Source organism: Scyliorhinus torazame, chromosome 7 (genome assembly GCF_047496885.1).
Source record: "Scyliorhinus torazame isolate Kashiwa2021f chromosome 7, sScyTor2.1, whole genome shotgun sequence".
Lineage (NCBI taxonomy): Eukaryota > Metazoa > Chordata > Chondrichthyes > Carcharhiniformes > Scyliorhinidae > Scyliorhinus > Scyliorhinus torazame.
The window spans coordinates 298,684,442-298,710,420 of NC_092713.1; the positions used below are offsets into that span (position 1 = coordinate 298,684,442).

General features: G+C 49.9%; 1 long non-coding RNA gene across 1 annotated transcript in view; it reads left to right on the forward strand.

Moving 5' to 3' along the window:
- Positions 1–24,339, forward strand: part of LOC140427116 (uncharacterized) — a 223,277-nt gene extending 198,938 nt beyond the window's left edge. The window contains exon 3 of the long non-coding RNA XR_011948391.1: positions 23,543–24,339. This is a non-coding gene — a long non-coding RNA (uncharacterized lncRNA). The remainder of the gene's footprint in view (positions 1–23,542) is intronic.
- Positions 24,340–25,979: the final 1,640 nt, after the last annotated feature.

A 25,979-nucleotide genomic window follows, 5' to 3' on the forward strand; every position in this document is an offset into this window, starting at 1 on the left:
CACAAACACAATGTTATCACACACTAACACAATGTTATCACACACTAACACAATATTTTCACACACAAACACAATACTATCACACACAAACACAATGTTATCACACACATACACAATGTTATCACACACTAACACAATGTTATCACACACAAACACAATGTTATCACACACAAACACAATGTTATCACACACAAACACAATGTTATCACACACAAACACAATGTTATCACACACTAACACAATGTTATCACACACATACACAATGTTATCACACACTAACACAATGTTATCACACACTAACAAAATGTTATCACACACAAACACAATGTTATCACACACTAATACAATGCTATCACACACTAATACAATATTATCACACACATACACAATACTATCACACACAAACACAATGTTATCACACACATACACAATGCTATCACACACTAACACAATGTTATCACACACTAACACAATGTTATCACACACTAACACAATGTTATCACACACAAGCACAATGTTATCACACACTAACACAATGTTATCACACACAAACACAATGTTATCACACACATACACAATGCTATCACACACTAACACAATGTTATCACACACTAACACAATGTTATCACACACTAACACAATGTTATCACACACAAACACAATACTATCACACACTAATACAATATTATCACACACATACACAATACTATCACACACAAACACAATACTATCACAGACTAATACAATATTATCACACACTAACACAATGTTATCACAGACAAACACAATGTTATCACACACAAACACAATGTTATCACACACAAACACAATGTTATCACACACTAATACAATGCTATCACACACTAATACAATATTATCACACACATACACAATACTATCACACACAAACACAATGTTATCACACACATACACAATGCTATCACACACTAACACAATGTTATCACACACTAACACAATGTTATCACACACTAACACAATGTTATCACACACAAACACAATGTTATCACACACAAACACAATACTATCACACACTAATACAATATTATCACACACATACACAATACCATCACACACAAACACAATACTATCACAGACTAATACAATATTATCACACACTAACACAATGTTATCACAGACAAACACAATGTTATCACACACAAACACAATGTTATCCCACACATACACAATGTTATCACACACTAACACAATGTTATCACACACTAACACAATGTTATCACACACATACACAATGTTATCACACACTAACACAATGTTATCACACATAAACACAATGTTATCACACACAAACACAATGTTATCACACACTAACACAATGTTATCACACACATACACAATGTTATCACACACTAACACAATGTTATCACACACTAACACAATGTTATCACACACAAACACAATGTTATCACACACTAATACAATGCTATCACACACTAATACAATATTATCACACACATACACAATACTATCACACACAAAGACAATGTTATCACACACATACACAATGCTATCACACACTAACACAATGTTATCACACACTAACACAATGTTATCACACACTAACACAATGTTATCACACACAAGCACAATGTTATCACACACTAACACAATGTTATCACACACAAACACAATGTTATCACACACATACACAATGCTATCACACACTAACACAATGTTATCACACACTAACACAATGTTATCACACACTAACACAATGTTATCACACACAAACACAATGTTATCACACACAAACACAATACTATCACACACTAATACAATATTATCACACACATACACAATACTATCACACACAAACACAATGTTATCACACACTAATACAATGCTATCACACACTAATACAATATTATCACACACATACGCAATGTTATCACACACAAACACAATGCTATCACACTAATACAATATTATCACGCATATACACAATGTTATCACACACTAATACACTGCTATCACACACTAATGCAATATTATCACACACATACACAATGTTATCACACACAAACACAATGCTATCACACTAATACAATATTATCACGCATATACACAATGTTATCACACACAAACACAATGTTATCACACACTAACACAATGTTATCACACACGAACACAATATTATCACACACATACACAATACTATCACACACAAACACAATACTATCACACACTAATACAATATTATCACACACATACACAATACTATCACACACAAACACAATGTTATCACACACATACACAATGTTATCACACACAAACACAATGTTATCACACACATACACAATGTTATCACACACAAACACAATGTTATCACACACAAACACAATGCTATCACACACTAATACAATATTATCACACACATACACAATGTTATCACACACAAACACAATGTTATCACACACTAACACAATGTTATCACACACAAACACAATACTATCACACACTAATACAATATTATCACACACATACACAATGTTATCACACACTAACACAATGCTCTCACACACAAACACAATACCATCACACACTAATACAATATTATCACACACATACACAATGTTATCACACACAAACACAATGTTATCACACACATACACAATGTTATCACACACTAACACAATGTTATCACACACTAACACAATGTTATCACACACTAACACAATGCTATCACACACAAACACAATACTATCACACACTAATACAATATTATCACACACATACACAATATTATCACACACTAACACAATGCTATCACACACTAACACAATGCTATCACACACTAAAGCCATACTATCACACACTAACGCCATACTATCACACACTAACGCCATACTAACTCACACTAATACAATATTATCACACACATACACAATGTTATCACACACTAACACAATGTTATCACACACTAACGCCATACTATCACACACTAACGCCATACTATCACACACTAACGCCATACTATCACACACTAATACAATATTATCACACACATACACAATGTTATCACACACTAACGCCATACTATCACACACTAACGCCATACTATCACACACTAACGCCATACTATCACACACTAATACAATATTATCACACACATACGCAATGTTATCACCCACTAACACAATACTATCACACACATACATAATGTTATCACACACTAACACAATACTATGACACACTAATACAATATTATCACACACAAACAGTGTTATCACACACTAACACAATGTTATCACACACTTACACAATATTATCACACACTCAGCGACACACTCACTCACCAACAAGCTCACTCACTGACACTCTCACTCACCGACACACTCACGAACCAACACAATCACTCACCCTCAAACTCACTCACCAAATCGCGCTCTCACCAAACCATGCACTCACCGACACGCTCACTCACCGACACGCTCACGCACCGACACGCTTACTCACCGACACGCTCACTCCCCGACACGCTCACTCACTGACACGCTCACTCACCGATCTGCGGGTGTAGGGGTTATAGACTGGATGTAGGGGCTACAAACTGGGTATAGGGTGTACAGAACTGGTATGGAGGTTCAGACCTGGTGTTATGGTTCAGACTGAGTTTATGGGGTTCAGATAAGCTGTTGGAATTCAGGCTGGGTGAAGAGGGTTCAGACTGGGTGTTGGGATTCAGACTGAGTGTAGGGCGTTTAGACTGGGTAAAGGGGGTACAGAACTGGCATGGGGGTTTGGAACTGGCATGGGGGTTTGGACTAGGTGTTAGGATTCAGACCAGGGTTATGGCGTTCAGACAGGCTGTTGGAATTCAGACTGGGTGTAGGGGGTTCAGGCTGGGTGTAGGGGGCTCAGACTGGGTGTAGGGGGTTCAGGCTGGATGTCGGGGGTTCAGGCTGGGAGTAGGGGGTTCAGTCTGGGTGTAGGGGGCTCAGACTGGGTGTAGGGGATTCAGGCTGGGTGTAGGGGGTTCAGGCTGGGAGTAGGGGGCTCAGGCTGGGTGTAGGGGGTTCAGGCTGGGTGTAGGGTGTTCAGGCTGGGTGTAGGGGCTCAGACTGGGTGTGGGGGTTCAGAGTCGGTGTAGGGGGTTCAAACTGGGTGTAGGGGGTTCTAGCTGGGTGTAGGGGGCTCAGACTGGGTGTGGGGGATTCAGGCTGGGTGTAGGGGGTTCAGACTGGATGTGGGGGGTTCAGGCTGGGTGTAGGGGGCTCAGACTGGGTGTAGGGGGTTGAGACTGGATGTGGGGATTCAGGCTGAGTGTATGGGGTTCAGACTGGGTGTAGGAGGTTCAGGCTGGGTGTAGGGGGTTCAGGCTGGGCGTAGGGGGTTCAGACTGGGTGTATGGAGTTCAGACTGGGTGTAGGGGGTTCAGACTGGGTGTGGGGGTTCAGGCTGAGTGTATGGGGTTCAGACTGGGTGTAGGGGGCTCAGACTGGGTTTGGAGGTTCAGGCTGGGTGTAGGGGGTTCACGCTGGGTGTGGGGATTCAGGCTGGGTGTATGGGGTTCAGACTGGGTGTAGGGGGTTCAGGCTGGGTGTGGAGGTTCAGGCTGGGTGTAGGGGGTTCAGACTGGCTGTATGGGGTTCAGACTGGGTGTAGGGGGTTCAGACTGGTGTGGGGGTTCAGGCTGGGTGTGGAGGTTCAGGCTGGGTGTAGGGGGTTCACGCTGGGTGTGGGGATTCAGGCTGGGTGTATGGGGTTCAGACTGTGTGTAGGGGGTTCAGACTGGGTGTGGGGGTTCAGGCTGGGTGTATGGGGTTCAGACTGGGTGTGGGGGTTCGGACTGGGTGTAGGGGGTTCAGACTGGGTGTAGGGGGTTCAGACTGGGTGTTGGAGGTTCAGGCTGGGTGTAGGGGGTTCAGAATGGGTGTAGGGGGTTCAGGCTGGGTGTAGGGTGTTCAGACTGGGTGTAGGGGGTTCAGACTGGGTGTAGTGGGTTCAGACTGGGTGTAGGGGGTTCAGACTGGGTGTGGAGGTTCAGGCTGGGTGTAGTGGGTTCAGACTGGGTGTAGGGGGTTCAGGCTGGGTGTAGGGGGTCCAGGCTGGGTGTGGAGGTTCAGGCTGGACGTAGGGGGTTCAAGCTGGGGCTGGGGATTCAGACTGGGTGTGGAAATTCAGGCTGCGTATGGGGATTCAGGCTGGGTGTGGGGGATTCAGGCTGGGTGTGGGGATTCATATTGTGTTTGGGGATTCAGGCTGGGTGTAGGGGGTCGGACTGGGTGTAAGGGGTTCAGACTGGTTGTGGGGGTTCAGACTGGCTGTGCGGATTCAGACTGGGTGTAGGGGTTCAGACTGGGTGTAGCGGATTCAGGCTGGCTGTAGGGGGTTCAGACTGGGTGAAGGGGGTTCAGACTGGGTGTAGGGGGTTCAGACTGGATGTAGGGGGTTCAGACGGGGTGTGGGGGTTCAGGCTGTGTGTGGGGGGTTCAGGCTGGGTGTAGGGGGTTCAGGCTGGGTGTAGGGGGTTCAGGCTGGGTGTAGGGGGTTCAGTCTGGGTGAAGGGGTTCAGGCTGTGTGTAGGGGGTTCAGACTGTGTGTAGGGGGTTCAGACGGGGTGTAGGGGGTTCAGGCTGGGTGTAGGGGGTTCAGACTGGGTGTAGGGGGTTCAGACTGGGTGTAGCGGATTCAGGCTGGATTAAGGGATTCAGACTGGGTGTAGGGGGTTCAGACTGGGTGTAGCGGATTCAGGCTGGCTGTAGGGGGTTCAGACTGGGTGAAGGGGGTTCAGACTGGGTTTAGGGGGTTCAGACTGGGTGTAGCGGACTCAGGCTGGCTGTAGGGGGTTCAGATTGGGTGAAGGGGGTTCAGACTGGGTGAAGGGGGTTCAGACTGGGTGAAGGGGGTTCAGACTGGGTGAAGGGGGTTCAGACTGGGTGTAGGGGGTTCAGTCTGGGTGTAGGGGGTTCAGGCTGGTTGTAGTGGGTTCAGGCTGGGTGTAGTGGGTTCAGGCTGGCTGTAGGGGGTTCAGACTGGCTGTAGGGGGTTCAGGCTGGGTGTAGGGGGTTCAGACTGGGTGAAGGGGGTTCAGACTGGGTGTAGGGGGTTCAGTCTGGGTGTAGGGGGTTCCGGCTGGGTGTAGTGTGTTCAGGCTGGGTGTAGGGGGTTCAGGCTGGGTGTAGGGGGTTCAGGCTGGCTGTAGGGGGTTCAGACTGGCTGTAGGGGGTTCAGACTGGATGTAGGGGGTTCAGACTGGGTGTAGCGGATTCAGGCTGGCTGTAGGGGGTTCAGACTGGGTGAAGGGGGTTCAGACTGGGTGAAGGGGGTTCAGACTGGGTGTAGGGGGTCCAGACTGGGTGTAGGGGGTTCAGACTGGGTGAAGGGGGTTCAGACTGGGTGAGGGGGGTTCAGACTGGGTGTAGGGGGTTCAGACTGGGTGTAGCGGATTCAGGCTGGGTGTAGGGGGTTCAGACTGGGTGAAGGGGGTTCAGGCTGGGTGTAGTGGGTTCAGGCTGGGTGTAGGGGGTTCAGGCTGGGTGTAGGGGGTTCAGGCTGGGCGTAGGGGGTTCAGGCTGGGTGTAGGGGGTTCATAAGAACATAAGAACTAGGAACAGGAGTAGGCCATCTGGCCCCTCGAGCCTGCTCCACCATTCAATGAGATAATGGCTGATCTTTTGTGGACTCAGCTCCACTTTCCGTCCCGAACACCATAACCCTTAATCCCTTTATTCTTCAAAAAACTATCTATCTTTATCTTAAAAACATTTAATGAATGAGCCTCGACTGCTTCACTGGGCAAGGAATTCCATAGATTCACAACCCTTTGGGTGAAGAAGTTCCTCCTAAACTCAGTCCTAAATCTACTTCCCCTTATTTTGAGGCTATGCCCCCTAGTTCTGCTTTCACCCGCCAGTGGAAACAACCTGCCCGCATCTATCCTATCTATTCCCTTCATAATTTTATATGTTTCTATAAGATCCCCCCTCATCCTTCTAAATTCCAACGAGTACAGTCCCAGTCTACTCAACCTCTCCTCATAATCCAACCCCTTCAGCTCTGGGATTAACCCAGTGAATCTCCTCTGCACACCCTCCAGTGCCAGTACGTCCTTTCTCAAGTAAGGAGACCAAAACTGAACACAATACTCCAGGTGTGGCCTCACTAACACCTTATACAATTGCAGCAGAACCTCCCTAGTCTTAAACTCCATCCCTCTAGCAATGAAGGACAAAATTCCATTTGCCTTCTTAATCACCTGTTGCACCTGAAAACCAACTTTTTGCGACTCATGCACTAGCACATCCAGGTCTCTCTGCACAGCAGCATGTTTTAATATTTTATCATTTAAATAATAATCCCTTTTGCTGTTATTCCTACCAAAATGGATAACCTCACATTTGTCAACATTGTATTCCATCTGCCAGACCATAGCCCATTCACTTAGCCTATCCAAATCCCTCTGCAGACTTCCAGTATCCTCTGCACCTTTTGCTTTACCACTTATCTTAGTGTCATCTGCAAACTTGGACACATTGCCCTTGGTCCCCAACTCCAAATCACCTATGTAAATTGTGAACAGTTGTGGGCACAACACTGATCCCTGAGGGACACCACTAGCTACTGATTGCCAACCAGAGAAACACCCATTAATCCCCACTCTTTGCTTTCTATTAATTAACCAATCCTCTATCCATGCTACTACTTTCCCCTTAATGCCATGCATCTTTATCTTATGCAACAACCATTTGTGTGGCACCTTGTCAAAGGCTTTCTGGAAATCCAGATATACCACACCCATTGGCTCCCCGTTATCTACCGCACTGTTAATGTCCTCAAAAAATTCCACTAAATTAGTTAGGCACGACCTGCCCTTTATGAACCCATGCTGCGTCTGTCCAATGGGACAATTTCCATCCAGATGCCTCGCTATTTCTTCCTTGATGATAGATTCCAGCATCTTCCCTACTACCGAAGTTAAGCTCACTGGCCTATAATTACCCGCTTTCTGCCTACCTCCTTTTTTAAACAGTAGTGTCACGTTTGCTGATTTCCAATCCGCCGGGACCACCCCAGAGTCTAGTGAATTTTGGTAAATTATCACTAGTGCATTTGCAATTTCCCTAGCCATCTCTTTTAGCACTCTGGGATGCATTCCATCAGGTCCCGGAGACTTGTCTACCTTTAGCCCCATTAGCTTGCCCATCACTACCTCCTTGGTGATAACAATCCTCTCAAGGTCCTCACCTGTCATAGCCTCATTTCCATCAGTCACTTGCATGTTATTTGTGTCTTCCACTGTGAAGACCGACCCAAAAAACCTGTTCAGTTCCTCAGCCATTTCCTCATCTCCCATTACTAAATCTTCCTTCTCATCCTCTAAAGGACCAATATTTACCTTAGCCACTCTTTTTTGTTTTATGTATTTGTAGAAACTTTTACTATCTGTTTTTATATTCTGAGCAAGTTTACTCTCATAATCTATCTTACTCTTCTTTATAGCTTTTTTAGTAGCTTTCTGTTGCCCCCTAAAGATTTCCCAGTCCTCTCGTCTCCCACTGATCTTTGCTACTTTGTATGTTTTTTCCTTCAATTTGATACTCTCCCTTATTTCCTTAGATATCCACGGTCAATTTTCCCTCTTTTTACCGCCCTTCCTTTTTGTTGGTATAAACCTTTGCTGAGCACTGTGAAAAATCACTTGGAAGGCTCTCCACTGTTTCTCAACTGTTTCACTATAAAGTCTTTGCTCCCAGTCTACCTTAGCTAATTCTTCTCTCATCCCATTGTAATCTCCTTTGTTTAAGCACAAAACTCTAGTGCTTGATTTTACCTTCTCACCCTCCATCTGTATTTTAAATTCCACCATATTGTGATCGCTCCTTCCGAGCGGATCCCTAACTATGAGATCCTGAATCAATCCTGTCTCATTACACAGGACCAGATCTACGACCGCTTGTTCCCTCGTAGGTTCCATTACATACTGTTCTAGGAAACTATCGCGGATACATTCTATAAACTCCCCCTCAAGGCTGCCTTGACCGACCTGGTTAAACCAATCAACATGTAGATTAAAATCCCCCATGATAACTGCTGTACCATTTCTACATGCATCTGTTATTTCTTTGTTTATTGCCTGCCCCACCATAATGTTACTATTTGGTGGCCTATAGATTACTCCTATCAGTGACTTTTTTGCCTTACTATTCCTGATTTCCACCCAAATGGATTCAACCTTATCCTCCATAGCACCGATGTCATCCCTTACTGTTGCCCGGATGTCATCCTTAAATAACAGAGCTACACCACCTCCCTTACCATCCACTCTGTCCTTCCGAAAGGTTTGATACCCTCGGATATTTAACTCCCAGTCGTGACCATCCTTTAACCATGTTTCAGTATTGGCCACTAAATCATAGTCATTCACGATGATTTGCGCCATCAACTCATTTACCTTATTCCGAATACTACGAGCATTCAGGTAAAGTACACTTATGTTGGCTTTTTTACCTCTGTTCGGAATCTTAACACCTCGATCAGTAACCTCTCCTAAGTTATATTTCCTCTTAACCTTACTCTTAATTTTCCTTGTCGTCGAACCCATATCTTCCTGTAACAACCTGCCACGTCGCTTACCATTAATGTTTTCACTTCCCATTTTTATTTCTTTTAGTATTTCTGGTCCTATTCACTGAGCTCCCCTCAGCCACTGTACCTTGTACTGTCGCCCTTTTTGATTTTTGACTATGGCTTCTCTGCCTTACACTTTCGCCCTTACTGCCTTTTATTTCTGTCCCTGTTTTACTACCTTCCAACTTCCTGCATCGGTTCCCATCCCCCTGCCACATTAGTTTAAACTCTCCCCAACAGCTCTAGCAAACACACCCCCTAGGACATCGGTTCCAGTCCTGCCTAGGTGCAGACCGTCCGGTTTGTACTGGTCCCACCTCCCCAGAACCGGTTCCAATGTCCCAGGAATTTGAATCCTTCCCTCTTGCACCATCTCTCGAGCCACATATTCATCCTCTCTATCCTGACATTCCTTCTCTGACTAGCATGTGGCACTGGTAGCAATCCTGAGATTACTACCTTTGAGGTCCTTCTTTTTAGTTTAACTCCTAGCTCCCTAAATTCAGCTTGTCGGACCTCATCCCGTTTTTTACCTATATCGTTGGTGCCTGTGTGCACCACGACAGCTGGCTGTTCACCCTCCCCCCCCCAGAATGTCCTGCAGCCGCTCAGAGACATCCTTGACCCTTGCACCAGGGAGGCAACATACCATCCTGGAGTCTCGATTGCGTCCGCAGAACCGCCTGTCTATTCCCCTTACAATTGAGTCCCCTATCACTATAGCCCTGCCATTCTTCTTCCTGCCCAGCTGTGCAGCAGAGCAGCCACGGTGCCATGAACCTGGCTGCTGCTGCCTTCCCCTGGTGAGCCATCTCCCTCAACAGTATCCAAAACGGTATATCTGTTTTGCAGGGAGATGACCGCAGAGGACACCTGCACTGCCTTCCTACTCTTGCTCTGTCTTTTGATCACCCATTTACTATCTCCCTCAGTACCTTTCACCTGCGGTGTGACCAACTCGCTAGACGTGCTATCCACGACGTCCTCAGCATCGCGGACGCTCCAAAGTGAGTCCATCCGCAGCTCCAGAGCCGTCAAGCGGTTTAACAGGAGCTGCAACTGGACACACTTCTTGCATGTGAAGGAGCCAGGGACAGTGGACGTGTCCCTGAGCTCCCACATCGCACACGAGGAGCATGACACGGGTCTGAGATCTCCTGCCATGTCTTAAGCCTTCGGTTAACTTGAACAATTTCAATTTCCCCCCCAAAAATTTAAATAAATAAATAAACAACGAAGAAAAAAATAAATAAATATACCAATGAAAAGAAACAGAAAAACAGAAACACTACTTACCAGTCACAAAAAGCACATCCTCCCCACCCAGCTTCGAATTCCCACCTCGATTCAAATTCCCAAACTCACTCTTAGCTGTGTCTCACTCCTGGCTCTGTCTTCTCTCTGGCTCGCTGGGAGAACTCCTAAGGTTCAGACTGGGTGTGGGGGTTAAGACTGGGTGTAGGAGGTTCAGGCTGTGTGTAGGGGGTTCAAGCTGGGTGTAGGGGGTTCAGACTGGGTTTAGGAGGTTTAGACTGGATGTAGGAGGTTCAGACTGGGTCTAGGAGGTTCAGACTGGGGGTAGGAGGTTCAGACTGGGGGTAGGAGGTTCAGACTGGGGGTAGGAGGTTCAGACTGGGCGTAAGAGGTTCAGATGGGGTATAGGAGGTTCAGACTGGGGGTAGGTGGTTCAGACTGGGGGTAGGAGGTTCAGACTGGGTGTGGGGTGTTCAGACTGGGTGTAGGATGTTCAGACTGGGTGTAGGGGGTACAGACGTAGTGTCGGGTTCTCAGACTGGGTGTAGTGGATTGAGACAGTGTGTAGGGGGTTCAGACTGGGTGTAGGGAGTTCAAACTGGTTGTACGGGGTTCAGACTGGGTGTAGGGGGTTCAGACTGGGTGTAGGGTGCTCAGACTTGGCGTAGGGGGTTCAGACTGGGTGTAGGGGGTTCAGACTGAGTGTAGGGGTTCAGACTGGGTGTGGGGGTTCAGAATGGGTGTGCTGTTTCAGACTGGGTGTAGGGGGTTCAGACTTGGTGTAGGGGGTTCAGACTGGGTGTGGGGGTTCAGACTGGGTGTAGGGGGTTCAGACTGGGTGTAGTGGGTTCAGACTTGGTGTGGGGGTTCAGACTGGGTGTGGGGGTTCAGAGTGGGTGTGCTGTTTCAGACTGGGTATAGGGGGTTCAGATTGGGTGTGGAGTTTCAGACTGGATGTAGGGGGTTCAGACTGGGTGTAGGGGGTTCAGACTGGGTGTAGGGGGTTCAGACTGGGTGTAGGGGGTTCAGACTGGATGTAGGGGGTTCAGACTGGGTGTAGTGGGTTCAGACTGGATGTAGGGGGTTCAGACTGGGTGTAGGGGGTTCACACTGGGTGTAGGGGGTTCAGACTGGGTGTAGGCGGTTCAGACTGGGTGTGCGGATTCAGACTGGGTGTAGGGGGTTCAGACTGCGTGTAGGAGATTTAGACTGGGTCTAAGAGGTTCAGACTGGGTGTAGGAGGTTCAGACTTGGTGTAGGAGGTTCAGACTGGGTGTAGGAGGTTCAGACTGGGTGTAGGAGGTTCAGACTGGGTGTAGGGGGTTCAGACTGGGTGTAGGAGGTTCACACTGGGAGTAGGGGGTGCACACTGGGTGTAGGAGGTTCAGACTGGGTGTAGGAGGTTCAGGCTGTGTGTTGGAGGTTCAGACTGGGTGTAGGAGGTTCAGGCTGTGTGTCGGAGTTTCAGATTGGGTGTAGGAGGTTCCGACTGGGTGTTGGAGGTTCAGACTGGGGGAAGGAATTTCAGCCTGGGGGTAGGAGGTTCAGACTGGGTGTAAGAGGTTCAGACTGGGGGTAGGAGGTTCAGCCTGGGTTTAGGAAGTTCGAACCTAAGGGTTCACATTGGATTTAGGGTATCAGACTGGCTATTGGGATTCAGACTGGGTGTGGGGATCAGACTGGGTGTAGGGGGTTCAGATTGGGTGTAGGGGGTACAGACTTAGTGTCGGGTTCCCAGACTGGGTGTAGTGGATTGAGACTGGGTGTAGGGGGTTCAGACTGGGCGTGGGGGGTTCAAACTGGGTGTGGGGGTTCAGGCTGGGTCTGGGGGTTCAGACTGGGTTTGCGGATTCAGGCTGGGTGTAGGGGGTTCAAACTGGATGTCGGGGGTTCCGACTGGGTGTAGGGGGTTCAGACTGGGAGTAGGAGGTTCAGACTGGGTGTAGGAGGTTCAGACTGGGTGTAGGAGGTTCAGACTCGGTGTAGGGGTTCAGACTGGGAGTAGGAGTTTCAGACTGGGTGTAGGAGGTTCAGACTGGGTGTAGGAGTTTCAGACTGGGTGTAGGGGTTTCAGACTGGGTGTAGGAGGTTCAGACTGGGTGTAGGAGGTTCAGACTGGGTGAAAGAGGTTCAGACTGGGTGTAGCCGGTTCAGACGGAATGTAGGAGGTTTAGACTGCGCTAAGGGGTTCAGACTGGGTGTAGGAGGTTCAGACTGGGTGAAAGAGGTTCAGACTGGGTGAAAGAGGTTCAGACTGGGTGTAGGGGTTCAGACTGGGTGTAGGAGGTTCAGATTGGGTGTTGGAGGTTCAGACTGGTTGAAAGAGGTTCAGACTGGGTGTAGGGGATTCAGACTGGGTGTAGCGGGTTCTGACGGAGTGTAGGAGGTTTAGACTGCGTGTAGGGGGTTCAGACTGGGTGTAGGAGGTTCAGACTGGGTGAAAGAGGTTCAGACTGGGTAAAAGAGGTTCAGACTCGGTGTAGGAGATTCAGACTGGGTGAAAGAGGTTCAGACTGGGTGAAAGAGGTTCAGACACGGTGTAGGAGATTCAGACTGGGTGTAGGGAGTTCAGACTGGGTGTAGGGAGTTCAGACTGGGTGTAGGGGGTTCAGACTGGGTGTAGGGGGTTCAGACGGGTGTAGGGCGTTCAGACTGGGTGTAGAGTTGTTCACACTGGGTGTAGGGGGTTCAGACTGGGTGTAGAGTTTTTCAGACTGGGTGTAGGGGGTTCAGACTGGGTGTAGGGGGTTCAGGCTCGGTGTAGGAGATTCAGACTGGGTGTAGCGGGTTCAGATGGAGTGTAGGAGGTTTAGACTGGGTGTAGGGAGTTCAGGCTGGGTGTAGGGGGTTCAGACTGGGTGTAGGGGGTTCAGACTGGGTGTAGGGGGTTCAGACTGGGTGTAGAGTTGTTCAGACTGGGTGTAGGGGGTTCAGACTGGGTGTAGGGGGTTCAGACTGGGTGTAGGGGGTTCAGACTGGGTGTAGCGGGTTCAGACGGAGTGTAGGAGGTTTAGAGTGCGTGTAGGGGGTCCAGACTGGGTGTAGGGGGTTCAGACTGGGTGTAGGGGGTTCAGACTGGGTGTAGGGGGTTCAGACTGGGTGTAGAGTTGTTCAGACTGGCTGTAGAGTTATTCAGACTGGGTGTACGGGGTTCAGACTCGGTGTTGGTGTTCAAACTGGGAGTAGGATGTTCAGACTGGGTGTCGTAGGTTCAGACTGGGTAAAGGAGGTTCAGTCTGGTTGTAGGCGATTCAGACTGGTGTAAGGGGTTCAGGCTGGGTGTAGGGGGTTCCGAAGGGGTGTAGGAGGTTCAGACTGGGATTAGGAGATTCAGACTAGGCGTAGGAGGTTCAGACTGGGCGTAGGAGTTTCAGACGGGACGTAGCAGGTTCAGACGGGGCGTAGGAAGTTCAGACGGGTCGTAGGAGGTTTAGACTGGGTGTAGCAGTTTCAGACAGGGCGTAGGAGGTTCAGACTGGGCGTAGGAGATGCATGTGGTGTTGGGTGCTCTGAGGTACAGACGAACCAACACGGTTGCGATTGGTACAACGCAGTTTGATTCCAACTAGTTATTTACACATCTTACTTGGTACTCAGCACGTGGTGACCGAGTGAGTGTCTTGTTAATGAGGTCCTGGCCTTGTCCTGTCTCCAGATGGACTGGCCAGCAGGTGTCGTGTTTCTTGTCTTATACTGTGTCTGCTCTTGTCTGTGATTGGCTGTCGTGTTGTGTGTGCTAATTGGTCTTTTGTTCTGTCTATCATGATGTGTGTGTTGTGATGTGTGTTTAAATATCATGACATCCCCCCTTTTTTACAAGATTATGTGACTACGTGGTTATAAATATAAATGTGTCCTGAGTGCAGCTAAAGGTGTGTGTGCGTGATATTTACAGCATGTACATGTGGCGTAACTATATACAAGGGGCGATGTCAGGTTTGACATGCTAACGAGGTTGCACCATAGCAAAAGAAGAAGAACGTTGAAATTTGGACCGATCAAACGAGGCCTGGAACGATAAAACAGTGACATGTTACAATACAGTAGTTGCTAAAATTTGACGTGTGAACAATCTGATAAGTCCAGTCTAGTAGGTGGGCGACGAATTTGTGTTGACCGCCTCAAGGGTGGGTCGAGAACCACCGGCTGAGGTACGAGCCTGGCCACGGACGGCGATAGAAGGAGCATAGTATATGGCAGCTCCACGAAGTCGCTATCAGGGACCAGTTGAGGACACGGCATCTGTGTATGGTTCCGTTGCGAGCGTGGGAGTAGGCGAAGGGCTCGGCGATTGCGCCTACGCACGGATCCATCCGGCATGCGTACCAGGAACGAGCGGGGAGCCACGCGTCGGAGAACTTCGGCAGGTGCCGACCAGCCACCGTCTGGTAGGTGAATGCGGACGTTGTCTCCAGGGGCCAGGGAGGGAAGATCAGTTGCCCTTGTGTCGTACGATCTCTTCTGGCGATCGCGCTGCAGTTGCATCCTATGCAGTACCGGAGCATGGTCTATTGTTGGTGCCAGGATGGAAGGCACAGTGGTTCTGAGGGCGCGACCCATCAGCAGCTGTGCTGGCGAGAGACCCGTGGCTAGCGGGGCCGAGCGATAGGCCAGCAGGGCGAGGTAGAAGTCCGATCCGGCAGCAGCAGCCTTGCAGAGGAGCCGCTTGGCAATGTGAATGACCTTCTCCGCCTTTCCATTGGACTGGGGATGCAGAGGGCTGGACGTCACGTGTGTGAAGCTATACGAGGCGGCAAAGGATGACCATTCATGGCTGGCAAAACAAGGCCCATTATCCGACATGACAGTCATCGGAACGCCGTGGCGAGCAAAGGTGTCATTGCAGGCCCTGATGACAGCAGACGACGTGAGATCGTGCAGGCGTATGACTTCTGGGTAATTGGAGAAGTAGCCCACTATGATAACATAGACCATGCCAAGTGCGTGAAATAGGTCGACACCCACCTTCGCCCAGGGGGACGTCACCAGCTCATGGGGCAGAAGCGTCTCAGGAGGTTGCGCAGGCTGAAACCTTTGGCAGGTTGTACAGTTGATCACCATGTTGGCAATATCGTCACTGATGCCCGGCCAGTATACCGCCTCTCGGGCCCTCCGTCTGCACTTCTCGACCCCCAAGTGGCCTTCGTGTATTTGATCGAGAACCAGCTGGTGCATACTGTGCGGAATCACAATCCAGTCCAGCTTCAGAAGGATCCCATCAATGATGGCTAGGTCGTCTCGTACATTATAGAACTGCAGGCACTGCCCTTTGAGCCATCCTCCCATCATGTGGCGCATCACTTGCTGTAAAAGGGGGTCGGCCGCTGTGTCTCGGCGGATGCGGGCCAGACTGGAGTCGTCAGCCAGCAGATTTGCCGCTGTCAAGACCACCTATGCCTCGACCTGACATACAAACCCCTCCGCATCTGGTGGCGTGCTCACTGCTCTGGATAGGGCATCCGCCACGATGAGGTCCTTCCCTGGAGTGTAGACCAGTTGGAAGTCGTACCTCCTGAGTTTAAGTAGGATGCGCTGGAGGCGAGGGGTCATCTCGTTCAGGTCCTTGTTTATTATGCTGACCAGGGGGCAGTGGTCAGTTTCGACCGTGAACCGTGGAAGACCATAGACGTAATCGTGGAACTTGTCTAAACCGGTTAGCAAGCCCAGGCATTCTTTTTCGATTTGCGCATAACGCTGCTCTGTGGGGGTCATGGCCCGCGATGCATAGGCAACCAGGGCCCATGACGACGTGTCATCCCTCTGCAGGAGCACTGCTCCAATGCCGGATTGGCTGGCATCAGTTGAGATTTTGGTGGGACGAGACGTGTCGAAGAACGCCAACACTGGTGCCGTGGTGAGTTTGTGTTTGAGCTCCTCCCATTCCTGCTGGTGTGTATGCTGCCACTGGAACTCTGTAGATTTTTTGACGAGGTGGCTCAGAGTCGTTGTGTGGGAGGCAAGGTTGGGAATGAATTTCCCTAGGAAGTTGACCATGCCAAGGAAGCGTAGGACAGCCTTCTTGTCGGCCGGCTACGGCATGGCTGTGATGGCGCTCACCTTGTCTGCATCCGGACGGACCCCTGACCGGGAGATATGGTCCCCCAGGAACTTCAATTCGGTCTGGCCAAAGGCGCACTTGGCTCGGTTGAGGCGCAGCCCGTTTTCCCGTATGCGGGCAAAAACGCGTTGGAGACGATGTATGTGCTCCTGCGGTGTGGTGGACCAGATGATGACATCGTCCACATATACGCGCACCCCTTTGATGCCTTCCATCATCTGCTCCATGATTCTGTGGAAGACCTCGGATGCCGAGATGATGCCAAATGGCATCCGGTTGTAGCAGAATCTGCCGAAAGGGGTGTTGAAGGTACATAGCTTTCGGCTAGATGGGTCCAGTTGGATCTGCCAAAATCCTTTAGAAGCATCCAGTTTCGTGAATATCTTCGCTTGGGCCATTTCACTGGTGATCTCCTCCCGTTTGGGTATGGGATAATATTCCCTCATAATGTTATTCATAGATCATAGAATTTACAGTGCAGAAGGAGGCCATTCGGCCCATCAAGTCTGCACCGGCTCTTTGAAAGAGCACCCTACCCAAGTCCACACCTCCACCCTATCCCCATAACCCAGTAACCCCACCCAACACTAAGGGCAATTTGAACACGAAGGGCAATTTAGCATGGCCAATCCCCTTACAAAGAGCACCCTACTCAAGCCTACGTACCTATCCTGTCCCCGTAACCCAGTAATCCCCACTTAACCTTTTTGAACAGTAAGGGCAATTTAGCATGGCCAATCCACCTAACCCGCACATCTTTGGACTGTGGGAGGAAACCGGAGCACCCGGAGGAAACCCACGCACACACGGGGAGAATGTGCAGACTCCGCACAGATAGTGAACCAAGCCGGGAATCGAACTTGGGACCCTGGAGCTGTGAAGCAATTGTGCTATCCACAATGCTACCGTGCTGCCCTCTTTTTTTTTTAAATAATTTTTTTAATCGTCCACAATTAAGTTTAATTATCTAATGAACTGTGAATTTAGTGCACGTTACAGAGGATTACATATTTAGCTCAATCAGAGAGTGAGAATGTGGAGAATGTGGAATGTGTTATTATTGAGGTCTTTGGGGTCTATACAGATGCGGAGCTCGCCAGAGGGCTTCTTGACACACACCATGGAGCTGACCCATGGCATGGTCTCCGTGACCCTGGATAGGACCCCTTGGTCCTGGAGATCCTGCAGCTGCAGCTTGAGGCGGTCTTTAAGTGGCGCAGGAACCCTGCGAGATGCGTGAACGACCGGGATGGCGTCCAGTTTGAGGCGAATTCGGTATGTGTATGGCAGTGTTCCTATGCCTTCGAATGCCTCCTGGTTGTGGGCGAGGAGCGATTGGAGCTGTGCGTTGAACTCTGCATCCAGGAAGTCAGACGTGCCGTCTGGAGAGAGAGCGACAATTCGTTGCACAAGGTGGAGAGCCTTACATGCCTGTGCGCCCAGCAGGGAGTCCTTCGATGAGCCAACTATCTCGAACGAGAGTGTGGCTGTGTGTGTTTTGTGTGTCACCTGGAGCTGGCAGGATCCCATGGCCGGGATAACGTTCCCGTTGTAGTCGACCATCTTGCACCGGGATGGCTGGATTGGTGGTCTGACCTTCATGGCATAGAATGTTGACCATGCTATGAGGTTGGCGGAGGCGCCAGTGTCCAGGCGGAAAGTGATCGGCGATCGGTTGACCGTCAGGGTGGCACTCCATTCATCAGCCGGATTGATGGTGTTGACCCGGTTCGCATCAATGACCGCAACCCGGAACGCGTCTTGGTCATCTGCGTCGTCGGTTTGGATGTCGTGATGTGGAGGCTGGATGGTCCGCACGTGTCTGCGAGGTTGTCGGAGATGTGGAAGATCCACAGGTTGAGCCGCTCGACAGTAGGCAGCGTAGTGGCCCATCTTGCCACAGCGTAGGCATTGTCGGGTTTTTGCAGGACATTGCCCTTTTAAATGTGCAGCTCCACAGTTGCCGCACGTCATGACGTCATGGCGTTCGTTACGCCACTGCGCATGCGCAGTTCGGTCTTGCGTCGGGCGCGCCTGCGCAGCACGTCCCTCAGTGTTGCCATAGGTTTTGGCGCGCACAAACGCGGGAGGCCTCAAAAAGCACGCGAAACGGCCACCCTCCTCCGGGCCGCGGGCCAGGAGAAACTCGATTGCCTGGATGCATTCGGCCTCGTGGGCGGCCTGGCTTGCTGATTCGATCGCTTGGGAACCCCTCCGTGCCGATTCGGTCGCCTGAAATTGAGCATAGCGGCTGGTCGCATTTTCATGCAGGACACAGGCTTCAACTGCAGATGCTAAGGTCAGGCCTTTAATTTTTAGAAGCTGCTGGCATAGGCCACTGGAGGCAACGCCAAAAACGATCTGGTCCCGGATCATGGACTCTGAGGTGGTGCCGTAACCGCAGGACTGCGCGAGTATGCGGAGTTGCGTCAGGAAGGGCTGAAAGAGCTCATCCTTACCTTGTAGGCGCTGCTGAAAGATATACCTCTCAAAGCTTTCATTGACCTGAACGTTGAAGTGCTGGTCGAGCTTGAGGAGGACCGTGTCATATTTAGATTTGTTCTCGCCTTCCACGAACACCAAGGAGTTGTATACATCGATGGCGTGCTGACCTGCGGTAGTGAGGAGCATGGCAATCTTTGTTTCGTCCGAGGCGCCCTGTTTTTCGTGGCTCACATGAACAGTTTGAATCGCTGCTTGAAGAGCTTCCAATTGGTGCCCAGGTTCCCAGCGACTTGCAACGGCTGCGGTTTGTTGTGGGTGTCCATGGCTCAGGATGGCAGATTTGCCGGTAAGTATCGATTCACTCACTGGTACCATGTGGTGTTGGGTGCTCTGAGGTACAGACGAACCAACATGGTTGCGATTGGTACAACGCAGTTTTATTCCAACTAGTTATTTACACATCTGACTTGGTACTCAGCACGTGGTGAGGTGTGAGTGTCTTGTTAATGAGGTCCTGGCCTTGTCCTGTCTCCAGATGGACTGGCCAGCAGGTGTCGTGTTTCTTGTCTTATTCTGTGTCTGCTCTTGTCTGTGATTGGCTGTCGTGTTTTGTGTGCTAATTGGTCTGTTGGTCTGTCTATCATGATGTGTGTGTTGTGATGTGTGTTTGAATATCATGACAGTGCAGACTGTGCGTAGGAGGTTCAGAGAGGGCGTAGGAGGTTCAGGCTGGGCATAGGAGGTTCAGACTGGGCGTAGGAGGTTCAGGCTGGGCGTAGGAGTTTCAGGCTGGGCATAGGAGGTTCAGACTGGGCGTAGGAGGTTCAGGCTGGGCGTAGGAGTTTCAGGCTGGGCATAGGAGGTTCAGACTGGGCGTAGGAGGTTCAGACTGGGGGTAGGAGGTTCAGTCACGGGGTAGGAGGTTCAGACTGGGTGTAGGAGGTGCAGACTGGGGGTAGGAGGTTCTGACTGGGCATAGGAGGTTCAGACTGGGCCTAGGAGGTTCAGACTGGGCCTAGGAGGTTCAGATTGGGTGTAGGAGGTTCAGACTGGGCGTAGGAGGTTCAGACTGGGTGTTGGAGGTTCAGACTGGGTGTAGGAGGTTCTGACTGGGTGTAGGAGGTTCAGACTGGGTGTAGGAGGTTCAGACTGGGGGTAGGAGGATCAGACTGGGTGTAGGAGGTTCAGACTAGGTGTAGGAGGTTCAGACTGGGGGTAGGAGGTTCAGACTGGGGGTGGGAGGTTCAGACTGGGTGTAGGAGGTTCAGACTGGGGGTAGGATGTTCAGACTGGGGTTAGGAGGTTGAGACTGGGTGTAGGGGGTTCAGACTTGGTGTCGGGATCTCAGACTGGGTGTAGTGGATTGAGACTGGGTGTAGGGGGTTCAGACTGGGTGTAGGAGGTTCAGACTGGGTTTAGGGGGTTCAGACTGGGTGTATTGGATTGAGACTGGGTGTAGGGGGTTCAGACTGGGTGTAGGGGGTTCAGACTGGGTGTAGGGGGTTCAGACTGGGTGTAGGAGGTTCACACTGGGTGTAGGAGGTTCAGACGGGGCTTAGGAGGTTTAGACTGGGCATAGCAGTTTCAGACTGGGCGTAGGAGGTTCAGACTGGGCGTAGGTGGTGCAGACTGGGCGTAGGATGTTCAGAGTGGGCGTAGGAGTTTCATGGTCGGTGTAGGGGGTTCAGACTGGGTGTTGGGTTTCAGACTAGGTGCAGGGGGTTCAGACTGGGTGTAGGGGGTTCAGACTGAGTGTGGGGTTTCAGACTGGGTGTAGGGGGTTCAGACTGGGTGTAGGGGGTTCAGACTGTGTGTAGGGGGTTCAGACTGGGTGAAGGGGGTTCAGACTGGGTGTAGGGGGTTCAGGCTGGGTGTAGGGGGTTCTGACTGGGTGTAGGAGGTTCGGACAGGGCGTAGGGGGTTCAAACAGGGTGTAGGGGGTTCAGACTGGGTGTAGAGAGTTCAGGCTGGGTGTAGGGGGCTCAGACTGGGTGTAGGGGATTCAGGCTGGGTGTAGGGGGTTCAGACTGGGTGTGGGGGGTTCAGGCTGGGTGTAGGGGGCTCAGACTGGGTGTAGGGGATTCAGGCTGGGTATAGGGGGTTCAGGCTGGGTGTAGGGGGCTCAGGCTGGGTGTCGGGGTCTCTGGCTGGGTGTGGGGGTTCAGAGTGGGTGTAGGAGGTTCAGACGGTCGTAGGAGGTTCAGACTCGGCGTAGGAGGTTCAGACTGGGCTTAGGAGGTTCAGACTGGGCGTAGGAGATTCAGTGAGGTACCCTCAATAATGACGCTTAGAGATTAAACTGTAAAGAAGGCTTTATTAGACTAATAACTATGCTAGAGCTAGAGACGAGAGCTGACTGTTGCACAGACCATGAGGCAGCCCTTTATGTATGGCTCCCAGATTGGCGGAGCCAGAGGCGGAGTCCCCAGGGTTCCAAGCCCGGTCTTAAAGGGGACATCACCTTACATGATGATAAGGCAGTAACCGTTCATCACATTCAGACTGGGCGTAGCAGTTTCAGACTGGGCGTAGGAGGTTCAGACTGGGTGTAGGAGGTTCAGGCTGGGCGTAGGCGGTTCAGGCTGGGCGTAGGAGTTTCAGGGTGGGCGTAGGAGGTTCAGACTGGGCGTAGGAGGTTCAGACTGGGGGTAGGAGGTTCAGACTGGGCGTAGGAGATTGAGACTGGGCGTAGGAGGTTCAGACTCGGCGTAGGAGATTGAGACTGGGTGGAGGGGGTTCAGACTGGGTGGAGGGGGTTCAGACTGGGTGTAGGAGTTTCAGACTCGGTGTAGGAGATTCAGACTGGGCGTACAAGGTTCAGACTGGGTGTAGCAGGTTCAGACTGGGCGTAGGAGGTTCAGACTCGGCGTAGGAGTTTCAGACTGGTTGTTAGAGTTCAGACTGGGCGTAGGAGTTTCAGACTCGGTGTAGGAGATTCAGACTGGGCGTACAAGGTTCAGACTGGGGGTAGGAGGTTCAGACTGGGCGTAGGAGATTGAGACTGGGTGGATGGGGTTCAGACTGGGCGTAGCAGGTTCAGACTGGGCGTAGGAGGTTCAGACTCGGCGTAGGAGTTTCAGACTGGTTGTTAGAGTTCAGACTGGGCGTAGGAGTTTCAGACTCGGTGTAGGAGATTCAGACTGGGCGTACAAGGTTCAGACTGGCGGTAGGAGGTTCAGACTGGGCGTAGGAGGTTCAGACTGGGCGCAGGGGATTCAGACTGGGCGTAGGGGATTCAGACTGGTTGTAGCAGGTTCAGACTGGGCGTAGGAGGTTCAGACTGGGCGTAGGGGATTCAGACTGGGCGTAGGGGATTCAGACTGGTTGTAGCAGGTTCAGACTGGGCGTAGGAGGTTCAGACTGGGCGCAGGAGGTTCAGACTGGGCGCAGGGGATTCAGACTGGGCGTAGGGGATTCAGACTGGTTGTAGCAGGTTCAGACTGGGCGTAGGAGGTTCAGACTGGGCGTAGGGGATTCAGACTGGGCGTAGGGGATTCAGACTGGGTGTAGCAGGTTCAGACTGGGCGTAGGAGGTTCAGACTGGGCGTAGGGGATTCAGACTGGGCGTAGGGGATTCAGACTGGGCGTAGCAGGTTCAGACTGGGCGTAGGAGGTTCAGACTCGGCGTTGGAGTTTCAGACTGGTTGTTAGAGTTCAGACTGGGTGTAGGAGGTTCAGACTGGGTGCAGGAGGTTCAGACTGGGTGTAGGAGGTTCAGACTGGGTGCAGGAGGTTCAGACTGGGTGCAGGAGGTTCAGACTGGGTGTAGGAGGTTCAGACTGGGTGTAGGAGGTTCAGACTGGGTGCAGGAGGTTCAGACTGGGTGTAGGAGGTTCAGACTGGGTGCAGGAGGTTCAGACTGGGTGTAGGAGGTTCAGACTGGGTGCAGGAGGTTCAGACTGGTTGTTAGAGTTCAGACTGGGTGTAGGAGGTTCAGACTGTGTGTTGGGTTTCAGACTGGGTGTCGAGAGTTGGACAGGGTTAGTCGAGGCTGAGCACTCTATTTGAGGGGAATTCTGTCTCAATTTTGGAATCCTCAAATACTCAAATTATAATGGTTTCAATCAACCCACTGCTATTTTTCCGAATCTTTAACACAAAGGCTGAAGAGAATTTATTTCAGTGATCTGCCACTTATTCATTGAAATGGGTGATCTAACTCCATCTTCTCTGCAGGAGGAGTCAATGAAACAAGGACTGAAGAATCTTTCACAGCAGCTACAATGAACGCGGATCTCGAATTAGATATAGCTCTTGGGACTAAAGAGATCAAGGGATGTGGGGAAAACGCGGGAGCAGGGTATTGAACTTGATGATCAGCCATGACCCTAATGAATGGCAGAGCAGGCTCGAAAGGCCAAATGTCCTCCTCCTGCTTCTATTTCCTATGTTTCTATGAATCTACTTTGTACCTTCAATATCCTCACAACTGTAATCTCACCCAGTCGTGAGGGATTACAGATCATTCACCTCAACACTTAACATCGAATACTGGTACAATAAATCTATTCTGAATGGGACTGTCTGTGTTGAATCACAGAGATACACGTTTCAACATCTGAAAAATCAGAACCGATTCAGATTGCAAATCCACAGGAGCAGCCGACTTCGAAGAGTACCATTGACTGTATTCGAAGTGTAGATTTAATTACTGTCAAACTGTATTAGTTCCAATGAATGGTCTGTTCTGTTCCTCCCTGCGTCAAGCTGAACATGATGGCAATTAATTCAACTCAATTGCATCTGTGTTTGATTATTTCAGTGGAGGCTAATTGCAGCTCTATTTGAAAGCGTTATTTCTTACTGTAATGAATAACATAACGTTCCCATTTCATTCCTCTGCATTACCTGTGGTGCTGAGCAAAGACCATTATTCCATTAAATAACCAATTATAAACTTTCCAATGTACCGATAAGTGTGTTGTATGGTTGGCCACTTATTGGCAGGACAATAAACACATTTTGAAAAGCAATCTCACTTTGCAAGTGTATTGTGGGCGTATTTATGTTCCTGGACAGCGGGAGAGATTACCACATAACTAAAATGCCATTCAAGCCAGCTACTATGACAATGTGGATGATTGGTCCTTCGTTCCTGAAGACAATAGCCAATCATTCATCTCCAATTAATACAGATTGCAGGTTTTTGTGACCATGGAATCCCTACAGTGCAGAAGGGGACCATTCGGCCCATCAAGTCTGCGCCGACCCTCTGAAAGAGGCCCAGGCCCCCGCCCTATCTCGTTAACCCAGCTAACCTGCATATCTTTGGACACTAAGGGACAATTTTGGTCTGGCCACTCCACCTAACCTGCACATCTGTGGGAGGAAACCGGTGCACCCAGAGGAAACCCACGCAGACATGGGGAAAGCGTGCAAACTCCACACAGTCACCCAAGGCCGCAATTGAACCCTGGTCCCTGGTGCTGGACTGGAGCCTAAGTTTCACCACTCGCAAGATATCCTTCCTTGATTTCCTTTGGGCCCTTGAGGAAAATTGGAAATGATTTACTTCCCACGTTGCTGTGCCATCATTCCTACGTCTCAGTTGAGATGCCATTTTATTTTTTGACTGATCTTTCGGCACTCTGATGGTCGCCTGAGCTGACCGTCACATGTTTAGTGAGCCCCAGCTCACTATACAACAGACATCAGACATTCCCACTAAGTGACCAGTACACCTAGGTTGTACCTTTACGATCATTGCCTCTACACTTACGCTTCTGCAGATCTCATCAAACTTTCCTGGTCTATCGTGATGCTAAGAACTTCAATCTGTTTATTCCTCTCGTCCAAAGGATGCGGCTCACTGATTAAAAAAAAATAAAATTTAGAGTACCCAATTAATTTTTTCCAATTAACGGGCAATTTAGCGTGGCCAATCCACCTAGCCTGCACATCTTTGGGTGTGGGGGTGAACCTTCCGCGATTGAGTGGCTCGCTAGACCACTGCAGAGACAGTTAAGAGTCAATCACTTCGCTGTGGGTCTGGAGTCACATGTAAACTAGATTGGCTAACTAGATTGTCCCCTGAAGGACATCAGTGAACCAGTCTGGTAGTTTCATGGTCATTATTAATGAGATGCTCATTTTATTCCCCATTTATTAATTAATTGAATTTAAATTCTTTTAGTTGCCATTTTTTTTCTTTATTCATTCATGGGATTTGGGCATTAGTGGCTGGGCCAGCATTTCTTGCTCATTCCTGAGGGCGTTTATGAGTCAACCACATTGTTGTGGGTCTGGGAGGCACATGTAGGCCAGACCAGATCAGGATGGCAGATTTCCTTCCCTAAAGGACATCAGTGAACCAGATGGGTTTTCACGACAATCGACAATGGTTTCATGGTCATCATGGCCATCTGCAAGAGGGCTGGTTCCGCTCAGTGGGTTAGACAGCTGGCTTGTGATGCAGAGCAAGGCCAGCAGCGCAGGTTCAATTCATGTCCCTGGGTCTCTGGAAAACTAGTCCAGTGACAACACCACTAAACCAGTGCCTCCCCAGTAATAATGCCCTGGCAATGTCTCCTAGGCGCAGCTGTTAGGCCTGGGCCTCGAGAATCCCACAAACTCATATTTAAATGAGCCTAATATGCTGCTCTGGACCTCGCAC